Raw genomic sequence first — 16,467 nt, 5'->3', positions numbered from 1 at the left:
TACCTGATCTAACGGGCAAGTAATTCCAGTTTCCTTTCGGTAAAAAATTCCACCGCAAGCAGGTACTCTATGTCAGCTCTAACTTCCTCGGCTAAGGACTGATAGAAATCTCGTTCCCCTAGTCCACTAATAGCAGCAAAGGCTAGATAAAAGTCCAAGCGATTCTCAGCTCGGGGTAGTACTAGACGTATCCGTCTCAGTCTCTCTCGTAGCTGTCTAATATAGATCATGATGCTGGGGTCTCCAGCCTTGGCTGAGGTAATAGGTCCTATCATAAAAAGGTTCTAAGCATCAGGTTATACTTAATTAAAAGAATTAAGTACATATCTACTGGAATTTAAGCGACTATAAACAATAAAAAAAATATTATTGGGTTGGCTCGAGGTACCTTAGCGTCTAAAGAGTTCAGATTGACTAGACAACCTATTAGGTCCTAATCTTGGCTGACCTAGGCTGTGGGTATGGTAAGATCTTACGCTCACTGCACGTCTTAAATACGTATTACAACATACCTATATATCTATGTTTGGATTTGCATTGCATCACACCACTCAGTTCATACAGACATAGTATTAAGCACATAATATCAATCATTTACTCACACACTATTTCTTATAGGCGTATATATAATTATTTATCTATTATTAGCTATTTATATTCCAACCAAATTGGATCCATCAAATTATTTAATTTAATAATATTTTTTTTACACATTATGGTTATTTTATAAAATTTCATATTTTCATGTTTATGGAGGTTATTCGAGTCAAATTTGAGGTTTCCATAGGCTGTTACACAAAAACAACAGCAAAATAATCTCTGGGCGATGTCTCTGGGCATTAGATGCATTGCCCAGTGCTATTGCCCAGAGAATCGGGGCGCAGGTATAACAGTTTGAAAGGGGCCCATTTTATTTCATTCTTTTCCTAAACTTCTCTATACTCCTAGGGCAGCTCTTTGGAGGGTAGTGTGACCATTTCTACACCAAATTCTCACATTTCCTCGAGTTTTTTGCGAATCCACGCAAGATTTCTTGGTTATTTTTACTATTTTAGATCTTTTCTGAGTCTCTTCTTGTTTTAGTTAGGGTTTTATCAATTCCTCCTTAGCCCTAACCATTTTTTTCTTCTCTTTGTAGGCCAATGTCTACAAGTCATCGCACGCCTAGGAAGTCTGTAGCCCACAAGAGGCTTCGGGTTGAGAGTGAGAACTCATCATCATCTACGGTGCCACCTTCTTCACCTGGGGACGATACCTCTTTGGCGGAACCCGAGTTTGACCGATTTCTCTTTTCTAGATATGAGCATTCTAAGGATTGGGACAAGTTTAGGTCCCTAAAAATTGTGAATGGCCGGGTGGTACAGGTGGACGACTTCCATCAGTATAGTCTGTTTACTAGGTTCAACACTTCGGGTTGGGCCTCTATGTTATCTCCTACTGAACCTTGTTATCCCAACTTGGTTCGGTATTTCTATTGTAATTTGGTGCCATTTGGGGCACAAGAGTTTGGACTAGAGAGCAGAGTGAAGGGAGTGGGATATTAGGTTGACCACTGCCTCACTAACAGGGATCCTGGGGTTGCCCAACACTAGGGAGAGGTGCTATTACAAACCTCAAGTTGACATTTCAGAGATGTTTTCATTGGAGACCAGGAGAAGGGTCTTCAAGGCATTGACTGGGTCTGAGAGCGCACCCAAGTCAGACGCTTCCTACAAGCTTAGTGCTTGCATCATCAGTAGGTGTGTGACCTACAACATCTACCCCAAGGGCGGAAACAAGGGTAGCATTTCTATACTGAGGGCTTATATTACTTACTGCCTATTAGGAGCAGGCAGAGGAGGTCCGGTGATAAACCTCCCATACTTACTGCTTCAGGTTATGTTATATCACGCACAGAACCCCTCTGATGGGAACCTTCCATATGGGAAGTTCCTTACCTTAGTCTTCTAGCACTTCGAGGTTCCTTTGGAGGGCGAGTATATGGAGAGAGATAGGTCTAGGCTTATCAACAAGACCTCAATTTTGAAGATGAAGGTGCCAGGGGGTGATCCACAGGAGGAGGAGCAGCAGAGAGATGAGGAGTTAGGAGAGATGTAGGGTGGTGATGAGCATGGTGAGGAGAATGATGTCATTGAGGGAGACATTCAGGGCGAGGAGCAAGGCGACTTCGAGGGTGTTGGCACACAGTTCACGGATTTGCCTACTTATGGGGCGACGGGTGCTACTAGCTCACATGTGCCAGAGCCATCTGAGTGGGCACAGGTGATGTCACAGTTCCAGGGTCTCAGCACTTAGCTTTCTGACATGTCGAGTAGGATGGATCAGGGTTTCTCATCTTTGGAGAGCAGAGTGGCATCTGTAGAGTAGCGCCTGGACTTTTGGGACAGGTTCTACCGTGTTGACTCTTGCCAGTCTCATCCTCCACCCGAGCGACTTGCCTTCGCCAGACTAATTCTTTCAGCCAGCCTTACTTTCTGTTACGTGGTCCAGATTCACATCATCTTACTTTTTTTTTTATAGCTTATGTACTTTTTTTTTTGTTAGAAATGTATGTAGATTTTTTTTTGTCAGCTTATGTAAATATTGAATGTAGTACTGTCAGTCAAAGCTTATGTAGTGGCTCGGCCACAGTTGTCTTTAAATTAATGGAAATATTACATATTTATCTTTTAATTACTTCTACCTCCCTTGTAGCTTTTACTTGATTACATGTTTCAATGTTGGTAACTTATTAGTCCTAGTCTGCATCCCGTGAATGTAAGTAGAGCCTCACGCTCTGATACCAAGCTCTGTCACACCCCGAACCACCCCCTGGGAGGATTAGGTAGGTGACCCAAATTGCTTAACGGCAATCCGCCAAATTCCATGGATCTAGAAGCAGTTATTACATGCACAGTCCCACATTCATCACTTTACCATAGGCAAGATCAGAGTGCTGCAGATAAAGTACAATTACAATAACAAAAGAGAGAGCGTAGCGATACGGGAAAGATTTTAATATATACACATAGGTTTGTTCTGATACATTCCCCATACACCCACAAACTAAAAAGTAAAGCTGACAAGAACAAAAGCCAAAGAAAATACATACATACATATATATATATATATATATATATATATATATATATATATATATATATATATATATATATATATATATATATATATATATATATATATATATATATATTCGGAAGTCTAAACACAAACCAAAAGATAACAAAGTCATGGAAGACAGACACAAATGAAAACATAGAGTCTGTTCATCCTCCTTTAGCAAATTTAAAATTAACAGTCAACGAAACAGAAGTTCCTGCAACACCATTTAGGTCAACTCATGGAGCCTCTGAGACTGAGAAAAAATTGATAGGACAATCAAATTATTTTAAACACTTGATTAATGTCATAAGGCTTTTGTCTTTCCTTGTTTTCCTCAAGGGCTTGTCTGGCCTCTTCGAGGCATTGTTTTCTGACTTGAACGTCAGCAATTTGCTCAATTGCATCAAAGAATGATTGCTTAATCATTCCGATGCTTTTCGGTTCAGAGGATTCTTCAGAAGAAGAATACTCGTTGATAGCATTTGTGACACAGTTGCATGCAACTGCATCGGGTTCAGAGTCACTGCTGGACTCAGTATCTTGATTGATTTGGTTGACGTCATAGAAGACTTCGTCTTCTGAGTCAGAGTTTGAGTCAGACTCGGCAAATATTTTGAATATTTTGTTTTGGGTTTCTTGGTCCAGGTTTTGCAGGCTAACCTTCTTGGCTGCTCTGCAATATTTTGCAATGTGGCCTAGTTTGCCACAATTGAAACATTTTCTTTTATCGAAACTTGTTGAGGGTTTATCCTTGGTTTCTTCTTGGGGTTTCTTGGATTGAAACCTCTTTTTCTTTGAATACCTAGGTGTAGTATAAAACTCTTTTGTTGGTTCTTTAGAGTATTTTTCCCTAAAGTTTCTTTTGTTCTTAAAATGTTTTTTATGTTTTTTATCCTTCTTGTTTGAAGGAGGTTTGGGAGTTGGGAATCCGTATTGTTCATAGAAACCACCCAGCTCTTTGTAGGACTTAGTTTCTTTTTTCATTTGTTTTGCTAATTTGAGGTCAGTGCAAAGGGCAATGCCTTCTTCATGAATGGTGTTTATTAAATCGCCATAGGTTAGGTTTTGATATGGGATTTCACCATTATTTTCTTTCCTAAGTCTCTATTTGATCTTCTCAGAGAAGACACTTGGTAAACCAGTTATAAGTTTTTCTTTCCAGAAAGGAGAATTTGCATCGTCTCTGGTTAACACCTTCGTCATGAAGATGTCCTTGTACCATTTGAAATCGTGCAGTTTTCTGCATCTAAGGTTTGTTAATTGTTCAGAGGACCTATCTTTCAATCTAGATGGGTCTCCTAAGAAATATTTGGTTATGTTGAAAATTAAGGTGTTGACGGCATCCTCAACAGGTCTGCCATTTTCTATTATTATGATCCTGTCTTTCGTTGTTTGAACGGCAGTCAGGATGTCATGTTTTTGGTTAACGGTTAGGACGTATTCCCACCATCCTTTGAGTTGGCTGGTGAATCCTGAAGCCAGGAGATTAGCGACGGCTTGGTCTGAGGTTTCTTTGATGTGGTAGGCATTTGCTACCATGGTCATTTCTTGTAATTTGTTTATGACATTGTACTCAGACATGCCATCTATGTTCCATTCATAGATGACACCACTTTGGTAGGAGGCCTGGGGATAGATTCCCCTGTTCTCCTTTTGAAGGTCTGGAAATGTGGGCTTTGGGTACGATCTCTGAAAGCTATCTTCAATGATAGCATTGATCATGTTTGATTCTTCATCAGAGTTTTTGTTTATGACTCCAACGGACTTGGTGTTATCAGAAACTTGGCTTTGGTTTTGAGACTCCTTCTGAGGTGTCTCAGGGATGACTAGTGACCTTAGTCTTTGTTCAATTTCTCTATGGGCATCTATTTTGTTCAGGGCCCTAGAATTCTTTTGGTTTATGTTGTAGGGATTGAACATGGGTCTTGATGAAGAATTTGGGAGGTCTTGTTTTAAGGAACTTGTTTTAATTCCTGGGTCTGGGTCTGGAGGTTCAGACCTTCTTTGAACTAAGTCTTCAACTCTAGTTAATTGTTTTCCTAGGGTCAAAAGATGTTGATTTGTATAATTTGATTGTCCTATCAATTTTTTCTCAGTCTCAGAGGCTCCATGAGTTGACCTAAATGGTGTTGCAGGAACTTCTATTTCGTTGACTATTAATTTTAAATTTGCTAAAGGAGGATGAACAGACTCTATGTTTTCATTTGTGTCTGTCTTCCATGACTTTGTTATCTTTTGGTTTGTGTTTAGACTTCCAAATGGATAGTCAATTTGGTGTAGTTTTGCATGAATTTCTAAGTAACTAAAGAACTTGATGTTGAACTTGTTACTGGTCATGAAGTCGTACTAGTGGACTCTAATTTGTTTTTTTTGTTCATCAGGAATGGTTTCGAAGAACCATCCTTTTTTTCTTTGTTCTTGGGAGATTCAAAGTCTTCCCTAAGCATTTGTTTGTTTATTTGGAAGTCTACCTTTGCGAGGATGACTCCAACTCTTGCATTTGGTAGTGAAGCTTCAGGGGCTTCCATTTGTGAGTAAGTTGGTGATTTAGGAGGCATCGGAGTTGAATCGGACTCCTAGGTCTCCATTTGGGTCTTGACTATATTGTGACTTTTATGATGAACATGCAAAGAAAATGAAGCGAAAATAGAAAACTTGAAGTAAAATTGCAGAAAATAAAACTTTTGTGTGTGCTTAGCAGGTACTGCGATCCTTACGGACCGGTCACTGTACTCGAAGGGGGTAACCCTTGTCGGTCTACCGTTTTACAGGTAGCCTTCTGCTGTGCTTTGGAGGCGGCTGAGCCAGCCAATTTGAGATATGAAAATTTGAAAATAAAATTTGAACTTGATATTAATTTTGGAGAGAATCTTAGTTACAGAGCTTTGGGGTAGAACAAGCTTGAAGGTAAGATTTGGGTGTACAGGTAAGGTTACAGGGTAACTTACTGGTGTACGTTGAAGAAAAAACTTGAAGCCTGAGATAAAGGCTTAAACTTGACAAACCTTGATGAAGATCCTTTAATGGAGATCTTCAGTTACAGGACTTGAACTCCGAAGAGTCGTTTACAACTTGAAAAATAAAATTAAAAATTTGGAAGTCCTACTTAGGACTTTTTGTTTTTTGATCGAAGGATGGAGAAGAGTTGCAGAGCTGCTTCTTCTTTCCAAAACTTCCTCCCCTTGAATGAAGACGGAGAGGTCTTCTTAAGGGCCTTGGGTGCCTTTGCTTCAGCCTTATCCGGAAGGAATCTTCTGGAGGCACGAGGGCCTATCGGCTGGACTTGTCGGCTGGTTTTGGACTTCGGAGGCAACTGGGGCCTACCCACCGAAAGAAAAAAGAATCTTTTGACTTAAGGGGCAAAGCCACCGAAAGTTCTCTTGTCTTGGGGTGAAAGGAATAGTGGGGACACGTGGCATTCCATGTCTGAGGGACAGACTGTTTTCCACTTTGTGTACACACTATTTGAACTCAATGATTTGAATTGCCGAGTTGTGGCAATAGTATGATAGGCATCAGCCTTACGTCATACTAACGTAGTCATCTATTTCCCTTTCGGGTTGCCCGGATTGACCTTTGGCTAGGAACCATGACCCGGGTCCACTGGTTTTGAAATAGTCTTTTATCTTCTTTTTTTTTTTTTTTTTTTTTTGATGGGGCCCTCAGCGGGTCTTGTTTGATCTGCGTGGAAGGTGACCGACTGTGCTGCCACGTCCTCTTCCGCGTCCTCTTGTTGTGGAGTGGGCCGTGGAGGCTGACTCTTCTTCTTGGGTGAGCAGGTCATCCTGCTCATTTGGGTCTTGGGCGAACTGCCCTTCATGAAGATGTTGGGAGGAGAAGGAGGCCATGCTGAACCTTTCTCCTTCGTCTTCTTCTTCATCACTTGCTGGGCCGAGTTGGGCCAATTCTTGTTCCAATTGCTTCCTTCTGAGCCAAACCTCTTCATTGGAAGCTTGGGATTGGGCCACCTTTGGAATGGGCTTTAGCCCGGTGATTGCTTTGATAATTTTGTCTATGGTACAGTGGGTGATATTGCACCCATCCCACCATTTGATGTAGAAGATCTTGGCCAGGGTTGGCAGGGTCGCTTCTTGAGTTTCTATTTCTTGGACTTGGTACTCCCAGTACATGATCCACGCAAGGTGGCATTGTAGGAAGAACCTTAGGAGGTCTGCTTGTCTGGGGACCTTTTGAGTGATTTCACAAAACTTGCTATACACCTCTATGAGAGATGTAGGTAGGATCTCCTCGATTGGCCCATAGGTATGCCACCATCTTGAGAACCAATTTGGGATTTGGCTGTTGAATTTGTAGTCGAAGCAGAACCATGAGTGTCTTCCCTTTTGGTTTTGCCACAGGAATGCGTGTTGCCATGCATCCACGTAGTCAAAGTAATGGTAACTTTTGGGGTTGAAGTTTTGGGAGAAACTTCTTTGTGAAAGGGGGCCTGCTCCCCAGTCTTCTGCACTGATAATTTTGAGAATGGTAACAGAGGAGTGTGTTACCAGGGCTTTGTCAACTTTGTCAAAGTTTTGCTTGATTCTGATTGAATCGGTATCTATGAGAATGAACTCATAGAATTCTTGAGTTTTTGTATGATTTGGGGAGTAAAAATGCCAGTCTTGATAAAAAAGCCTCCTGGCAATGTCTGCTGTGGAGGTACATTTTTTAATATAGTGGTCTTCTAAGATGAAGAGGTCTTGGAAGATGCCTTTGTTGATGTACTGGCTTTTTGGAGTAGGTTTTGGGGTTTGGTGAACTGACCTTTGAGTGGGGATATTATCCACTGTCTTGGAGGAGCTTGATTGTGCAACTATTTGGGACGTCCCTACGACCACATGGGAGAAAGGGACAAGAGAAGTATCTTTGGAGGAACTTGCTATTTGCTTTGGTGGGGGTGCCTTGGCATAGGTGGCTTTTGATTTGACTCTGGAGAGGGGGTTGTCTTCTTTGGGCTGCGGCATAGTGAAAATGTAGCTTATGACTTTTGGGCCCTGTAGGAATCCTCGGGTGAGAAAGTCAGGGATTGAATTTAACTCTCCTTTGATGTATTCAATGTCAAAATCAAAACTTGAAAGCAAAGCTTGCCATCTTGCAAAAATTTGTTTTGATGCAATATTTTGAACATCATTTTTTAAAACTTGTTTTGCTGCACTGCAGTCTACTCTTACTAGAAATCTTTTGTTTCACAAATCACTTTGAAATTTTTGAATGCACAAAACAACGGAAAGGATTTCCTTTTTAATTGTGCTGTAGTTCTTTTGGGTTGGGTTCCATAGTCCAGAGGTGAATTGGACTAATTGTTCCTTTTCTTGGTTTACTTGTTTAAGGATGCCTCCATATCCAATGTCTGAGGCATCGGTTTCAACAACTTTTGGGAGGTCTGGGTTTGCTAAGGTTAAGCAGGGGGTCTCCTTAACCAATTTTTTAATTTCTTGAACGGCTTTTGTTTGTGGCTCTCCCCAGGCAGGGGCTTTCTTCTTGAGCCTTTGGTACAATGGTTCACATATTTTGCTTATTGATGGGAGGAAATCTCTGACATAATTCAGGCTTCCTAAGAACCTCTGTAGTTGTTTTCTTTCGAGGATTTGGTCGGGAAACTTGTCGGTGAACACTATAGTCCTTTGGATGGGAATGACTGTTCCCTTGTGGATGTAGTGTCCTAGAAATCTGATCTTGGTCTGGAACAAGTCCATTTTCCTTTTGGATAGGACGAGCCCATTAGTTTTAATAACTTGGTAGAAACTTCTCAGGTGTTTGAAGTGTTGATCTATTGATTCTGAGAAAATCAATACATCGTCTATGTAAAGTATGGCATAATGGCCATAGGGGTTGAATATGTCATTCATGACATTTTGAAACTCACTGGGAGCATTTTTTAGGCCAAAGGGCATTACGTTCCATTCGTAATGTCCAAAGGGTGTTGTAAAGGCCATTTTGTACTGGTCTTCTTCGTGGACCTGGATTTGCCAAAATCCAGACTTCATGTCAAATTTTGAAAATACTTTTGCTTGGTGTATTTTTTGAAGGAGGTCTTTTTTATTTGGGATTGGATACCTGATCCACTGAAGGACCTCGTTTAAAGGTTTGTAGTTGATAGTTAGTCTTGGGGTTCCTCTTTCTATTTCTGAGTTTTTGTTTACATAGAAGGCCGCACAACTCCATGGTGACCGGCTTTTTCTGATAAGTTTTTTGTCCAGAAGTTCCTGGATTTCCTTTTTACAGGTTTCTTGGAGCTCTTGGCTCATTTGTATAGGTCTTGCCTTGGTTGGGATGTTCTTTTCTGAGAACTCCTTTTCATAGGGGAGCTTGATAACGTGTCTCTTCCTATGCCAGAAAGCATCAGGGAATTCAGAACACAAATTGTTTTCAATCTGGGTTTTCAATTTGGTTATTTGATCTTGAACTTCTTTCCTCTGTAGGGTTTCTATAGTTTTTATGTGCATGATCTCCTGTTTTAGGAGTTTTAAATGTTTTTCTTTAGTTTTGATCCTATTGATGGAAGGATCTTTGGCTATTGATAAGGCTTTTAAATCCCTTATTTGTTCAAGGTCGGAGGGTTCTAAGAACTCAAAACTGATTTTTTGTCCTCCTATTTTGGTGGTTAACCCTAAATTGGTTACTTTGAAGGGCTTTATCAATTCAATGAAAGGTTGCCCTAAGATAACTTGGCTGTCAAGGTCTTTGACAAGGATGAAAGCCTGTTTGAAGCAGACCCCTTGGTTGCAAATGTGAAATTCAGGGAGCTTGTATTAGGCATCAAGGTAGGCCCCACTGGCCGTGGTTAACCTCTGTTTGGTCCTTTGGTAATATTGTGTAGGGACAAGTCCCTCTTGGATACAGTTTAGCTGTGCTCTTGAATCAATCAGGGCAACAGTGGTTAATTTGTATGATGAGTAAATAGTCATGTTGACTTTGACAAACCATTTTTGAGGAGAGATACTCTCCACGTAACTTGTTTCTGTTTCCAGATTTTCTGGGGTTTGTTTGGCTTTTCCTTTGAGTTTGATTAACTCATCCTTGACTTCTTTAATTTCTCTTTTAAGCTCTTGAGTGGTTAATTCAAGATTTGTTATTCTTGTTTTGTCTGACTTTTCAGCAGACTTTTGTTTGTCAAATCTTTTAAACACTTGATTAATGTCATAAGGCTTTTGTCTTTCCTTGTTTTCCTCAAGGGCTTGTCTGGCCTCTTCAAGGCATTGTTTTCTGACTTGAACGTCAGCAATTTGCTCAATTGCATCAAAGAATGATTGCTTAATCATTCCGATGCTTTTGGGTTCAGAGGATTCTTCAGAAGAAGAATACTCGTCGATAGCATTTGTGACACAGTTGCATGCAACTGCATCAGGTTCAGAGTCACTGCTGGACTCAGTGTTTTGATTGATTTGGTTGACATCATAGAAGACTTCGTCTTCTGAGTCATCTGAGTCTAAGTCTGACTCGGCAAAGATTTTGAATATCTTGGTGTGGGTTTCTTGGTCAAGGTTCAGCAGGCTAACCTTCTTGAGCCGCCTTGCAGTACTTGGGTATGTGGCCGAGTCTGCCACAATTGAAACATATTCTTTTCCCGAAACTTGTTGAGGGTTTATCTCTTGTTTCTTCTTGGGGTTTCTTGGATTGAAACCTTCTCTTCTTTGGATACCTGGGTTTGGTATAAAATTCTTTTGTTGGTTCCTTAGAGTATTTTTCTCTAAAATTTCTTTTGTTTTTAAAATGTTTTTTGTGTTTTTTATCCTTCTTATTTGAAGGAGGTTTGGGAACTGGGAATCCGTATTGTTCACAGAAACCACCTAGTTCTTTATAAGATTTATTTTCTTTTTTCATTTGTTTTGCTAATTTGAGGTCAGTGCATAATGCAATGCCTTCTTCATGAATGGTGTTTATTAAATCACCATAGGTTAAGTTTGGATATGGTATTTCACCATTATTTTCTTTTCTAAGTCTTTGTTTTATCTTCTCAGAGAAGACATTTGGTAATCCAGTTATGAATTTTTCTTTCCAGAAAGGAGAATTTGCATCCTCTCTGGTTAACACCTTCGTCATGAAGATGTCCTTGTACCATTTGAAATCGTGCAGTTTTCTGCATCTAAGGTTTGTTAATTGTTCAGAGGACCTATCTTTCAATCTAGATGGGTCCCTAAGAAATATTTGGTTATGTTGAAAATTAAGGTGTTGACTGCATCCTCAATAGGTCTGCCATTTTCTATTATTATGATCTTGTCTTCCGTTGTTTGAATGTCATGTTTTTGGTTAACGGTTAGGACGTAGTCCCACCATCCTTTGAGCTGGCCGGTGAATCCTGAAGCCAGGAGATCAGCGACGGCCTGGTCAGATGTCTCTTTTATCCGGTAGGCATTGGCTACCATGGTCGTTTCTTGTAATTTGTTTATAGCGTTGTATTCAGACATGCCATCTATGTTCCATTCATAGATGACGCCACTTTGGTAGGAGGCCTGAGGATAAATTCCTCTATTCTCCATTTGAAGGTCAGGGAAGGTAGGTTTTGGGTAAGACCTTTGGAAACTATCTTCGATGATAGCATTAATTGTGTTTGGTTCTTCATCATAGTCTTTGTTAATGACTCCAACAGACTTGGTGTTATCAGAAACTGGTGATTGGTTTTGAGACTCCTTCTGGGGTGTCTCAGGGATGACCAGTGATCTAAGTCTTTGTTCAATTTCTCTAAGGGCATCTGCTTTGTTCAGGGCCTTAGAATTCTTTTGGTTTATGTTGTAGGGGTTGAACATGGGTCTTGATGAAGAACTTGGGAGGTCTTGTTTTAAGGAGTTTGTTTTAACTCCTGGGTTTGGGTCTGGAGGTTCAGACCTTCTTTGGACTAGGTCTTCGACTCTAGTTAACTATTTTCCTAGGGTCAGAAGATGTTGGTTTGTATAATTTGATAGTCCTATCAATTTCTTCTCAGTCTCAGAGTCTCCATGAGTTGACCTAAATGGTGTTGCAGGAACTTCTGTTTCGTTGACTGTTAATTTTAAATTTGCTAAAGGAGGATGAACAGACTCTATGTTTTCATTTGTGTCTGTCTTCCATGACTTTGTTATCTTTTGGTTTGTGTTTAGACTTTCGAATGGATATTCAATTTGGTGTAGTTTTGCATGAATTTCTAAGTAACTAAAGAACTTGATGTTGAACTTGTTACTAGTCATGAAGTCGTACCAGTGGACTCTAATTTGTTTTCTTTGTTCATCAGGAATGGTTTCGAAGAACCAATCCTTTTTTTCTTTGTTCTTGGGAGATTCAAAGTCTTCCCTAAGCATTTGTTTGTTTATTTGGAAGTCTACCTCTGCGAGGATGACTCCAACTCTTGCATTTGGTAGTGAAGCTTCAGGGGCTTCCATTTGTGAGTAAGTTGGTGATTTAGGAGGCATCGGAGTTGAATCGGACTCCTGGGTCTCCGTTTGGGTCTCAGTTTTATAATCTTGATGCATCCCATGTAGGATGCTTCCTTGTGGCCTAAGGCCGGTCAGGCGACTATTTGAGTAACTGAAGTTTGAGGGTGTGCCGGAGTAAGAGGCTCTGGCAGGTTGGATTCTGGCCTTGGAAGACCCTTCGAGTTCTTTACCTTTCTGGGTATTTTGGGTTCTGTTGAACCTAATGGAAACTTCTCCGTCGATGGTCTGAGTTGTGTACTCGACCTCACGGTTGTCTATTTGGGGAATCGAAATCTGACACTGCAGTTTCCATTCTTTAGGGAACGAGATCTCGTCCCATTTACACGTTCTTGGGAGAATGGTCCTTGCATGTGCAAAATCAGTCTCGATGTATCTTGTTCGACCTTTCTCAGATCTCCTAAGGGCTCTTGGGCTTGAGATCTTTTTTGTGGCTTTGTACTGGATTCTATGAACCACAGCAATTGGGATGGATCCAGGCTTCATGTTGTAGCCATGGGTTTTGAGGTTACTTTTGAGAGCATCTAAGATGTTCTCATCTTTGAGACCTAGACTTATGTCTGGGTAGCAGTTGAAGTGTACGGGTCCGTAGCACATACTTGTTTCTATGGCTCCGATCAGGGAGTCGTTGAACTTTAGGAACCTAGTGTCTCTTAGAGCTAAGAGGACAGAGGTATTGAGTCCTTCCCGGTGAAGGGGTTTGATAGCAACTTGGATAAGTCCAATGTGGACATAGTTATATTTTTGTTTTAGTTCTTGGAGACTTTTGGGGTTAAGCAGGCAGATCTCCTGCATATTTTGGCTATAGTCTATTATTTGTTCCACCGTACTGATGGTTTCAGTGAAGTTGATTAGTCTTGTTTGTAAACTTCTTTGGTCGGAACTTTGGGTATGGTCCAGTTTTGGAGACTTCTGTCTCTCTTTTGTTCTTCATTACTTATTACGCTACAGCCTTGATTCCGATCTCCAAAGGTACCTGAAGACATTGATCTGTCCAAAAGGTCCATGATATGGGTACTCTCCCCCCTTTAAAAGTGCATTTAACCCTTCTGAAATGGTTTAAGGCACTACCTAGTGTTATACCGACTTCTCCCGTACTTACAGTCCCTCTGTCGCTTTCACCGGTTCAGTGCTCTGATACCAGTAGGGATGAGGATCTTGACTATATTGTGACTTTTATGATGAACATGCAGAGAAAATGAAGTGGAAATAGAAAACTTGAAGTAAAATTGCAGAAAATAAAACTTTTGTGTGTGCTTAGCAGGTACTGTGATCCTTACGGACCGGTCGCTGTACTCGAAGGGGGTAACCCTTGTCGGTCTACCATTTTGCAGGTAGCCTTCTGCTGTGCTTTGGAGGCGGCTAAGCCGGCCAATTTGGGATATGAAAATTTGAAAATAAAATTTGAACTTGATATTAATTTTGGGGAGAATCTTAGTTACAGAGCTTTGGGGTAGAAGAAGCTTGAAGGTAAGATTTGGGTGTATAGGTAAGGTTACAGGGTAACTTACTGGCGTACGTTGAAGAAAAAACTTGAAGCCTGAGATAAAGGCTCAAACTTGACAAACCTTGATGAAGATCCTTTAATGGAGATCTTCAGTTACAGGACTTGAACTCCGAAGAGTCTTTTACAACTTGAAAAATAAAATTAAAAATTTGGAAGTCCTACTTAGGATTTTTTGTTTTTTGATCGAAGGTTGGAGAAGAGTTGTAGAGCTGCCTCTTCTTTCCAAAACTTCCTTACTTATTACGCTACAATCTTGATTCCGATCTCCAAAGGTACTTGAAGACATTGATCTGTCCAAAAGGTCCATGATATGGGTACTCTCCCCCCTTTAAAAGTGCATTTAACCCTTCTGAAATGGTTTAAGGCACTACCTAGTGTTATACCGGCTTCTCCCGGACTTACAGTCCCTCTACCGCTTTCACCGGTTCAGTGCTAGGTACTATCAGACTAATTCCACGCAGAAGAGAAACTTGCAATTTTAAGTTGAGTTAAGTCACAATATCACGAGCCTATTCTTTCAGGTGAATGGCTCTGATACCAGTAGGGATGAGGATCTTGACTATATTGTGACTTTTATGATGAACATGCAGAGAAAATGAAGCGGAAATAGAAAACTTGAAGTAAAATTGCAGAAAATAAAACTTTTGTGTGTGCTTAGCAGGTACTGCGATTCTTACCGACCGGTCGCTGTACTCAAAGGGGGTAACCCTTGTCGGTCTACCGTTTTACAGGTAGCCTTTTGCTGTGCTTTGGAGGCGGCTGAGCCAGCCAATTTGAGATATGAAAATTTGAAAATAAAATTTGAACTTGATATTAATTTTGGAGAGAATCTTAGTTACAGAGCTTTGGGGTAGAAGAAGCTTGAAGGTAAGATTTGGGTGTACAGGTAAGGTTACAGGGTAACTTACTGGTGTACGTTGAAGAAAAAACTTGAAGCCTGAGATAAAGGCTTAAACTTGACGAACCTTGATGAAGATCCTTTAATGGAGATCTCCTGTATATATAGGGCGAGATAACTCAACCCCAAAAAGAAAAGAAAGCTAAAACTGCACCACAAGCAAGATGGGGATGAACTCCTAACAAAAGCAAAAAGAGTCCCCAAGACAAAAAGCATCAAGTACACTCCTCACTGGTCTTCATCAATGACCACCAAGAATGCACACATCATTGGCACAACCTCCGTCAGGGTCCACACCAATATCATCATAATAACCAGGGCTCTCCTCCTCGTAATGAGCCTCAATGCCACAGCGGCATCCACCTGCAAAATCATCTAGAAGAAAAACATACATAACAAAGTATGAGCCCTACTGAGCTCACGAGCAAAACATATCATCATGCATGCATATGCAACCACATTTCACATGACCCTACATGATATGCAAGTCCAGATTATTTATTAGCCACCTAACAGTACAACTAAGTCAGATTAGTCCTACTACAATCCCCAATACATGTATCCCTGGTGTGGGCTTGGTTACCCCTTCCCGCGATACACCCATTGAGTTGTTGGAGAGGACCAGTCGGCTCCAGCATCTCCCTACCCAGGTCAGCCCTACCGGCCCTCTGGATTAACTCCTGTGAGGTAACCGACTCAATATCAATTTACCAAACCGGTGCATAATCATTATATGTGGCATTTCGCCAAAAATTCACCTTTCGGTGCTTCCCAAGCTTGTAGCTTGAGGCTTCCTGGCATATTTGCCCTGGGGCATCCCAGCTATGCTGAGGCTTCCCAGTGTAAACACCTTTAGGGTTTTATGGTAGTCCTCACAGTTATCCAAGACCTTAACCCCTGTTGGCAAGGGTGCATAGCACAGGTGATGAAACTCCAGCCCCATGTCTATATGGCATCGTATAAGTCGGCGGTGTCAACCGTATCCTATACTATGGGCTACCACCGGCCTCATTTCCAAGCCGACTACAGCATCTAGTGTAACATTCACAATCATCAGCTAAGAATCACAGTGTTGATCAATAGACAATCAATGTGTAGTAATTAGAGTAATTGAACAAAATTTAAATAACACAGCATTAATAATTTAAGAATTTTAATTGCCGACATAGTAATACAATTACACATACATATATGATAATACTTCACTCACCTGGGTCTGGTTCTAAGAACTCAGTTGCAAATTCAGTTCCAGCTGCAATTTGGCTATAGGCCTCGAGTGCGGGATCAAATCCTAGATATAAATAAAAAATTGTCATTTTAATAAACCAAACTATTTTTGGAGGTCCTAGGGTTGATCTAAGCTCACTGGGTTGACTCAGTACATAGGTTGTCATCACTTGGAATTCTCTGGGCCTTAGGCCTATGTCCCGGTGTATCATTCAGAGTTAGTGGCCTAGGGCATTCTGGTCATTTTCCACCTCCCTACACTGTATCATGGCCAATGGGTGAAGTCCCTCAAGTCAGAACATCAAAACAGAAACATTCGATTCACT

This window comes from Telopea speciosissima, chromosome 8 (assembly GCF_018873765.1).
Source record: "Telopea speciosissima isolate NSW1024214 ecotype Mountain lineage chromosome 8, Tspe_v1, whole genome shotgun sequence".
NCBI lineage: Eukaryota > Viridiplantae > Streptophyta > Magnoliopsida > Proteales > Proteaceae > Telopea > Telopea speciosissima.
The sequence above is the reverse complement of the archived record's forward strand: the minus strand, read 5'-3'. Positions refer to the sequence as shown.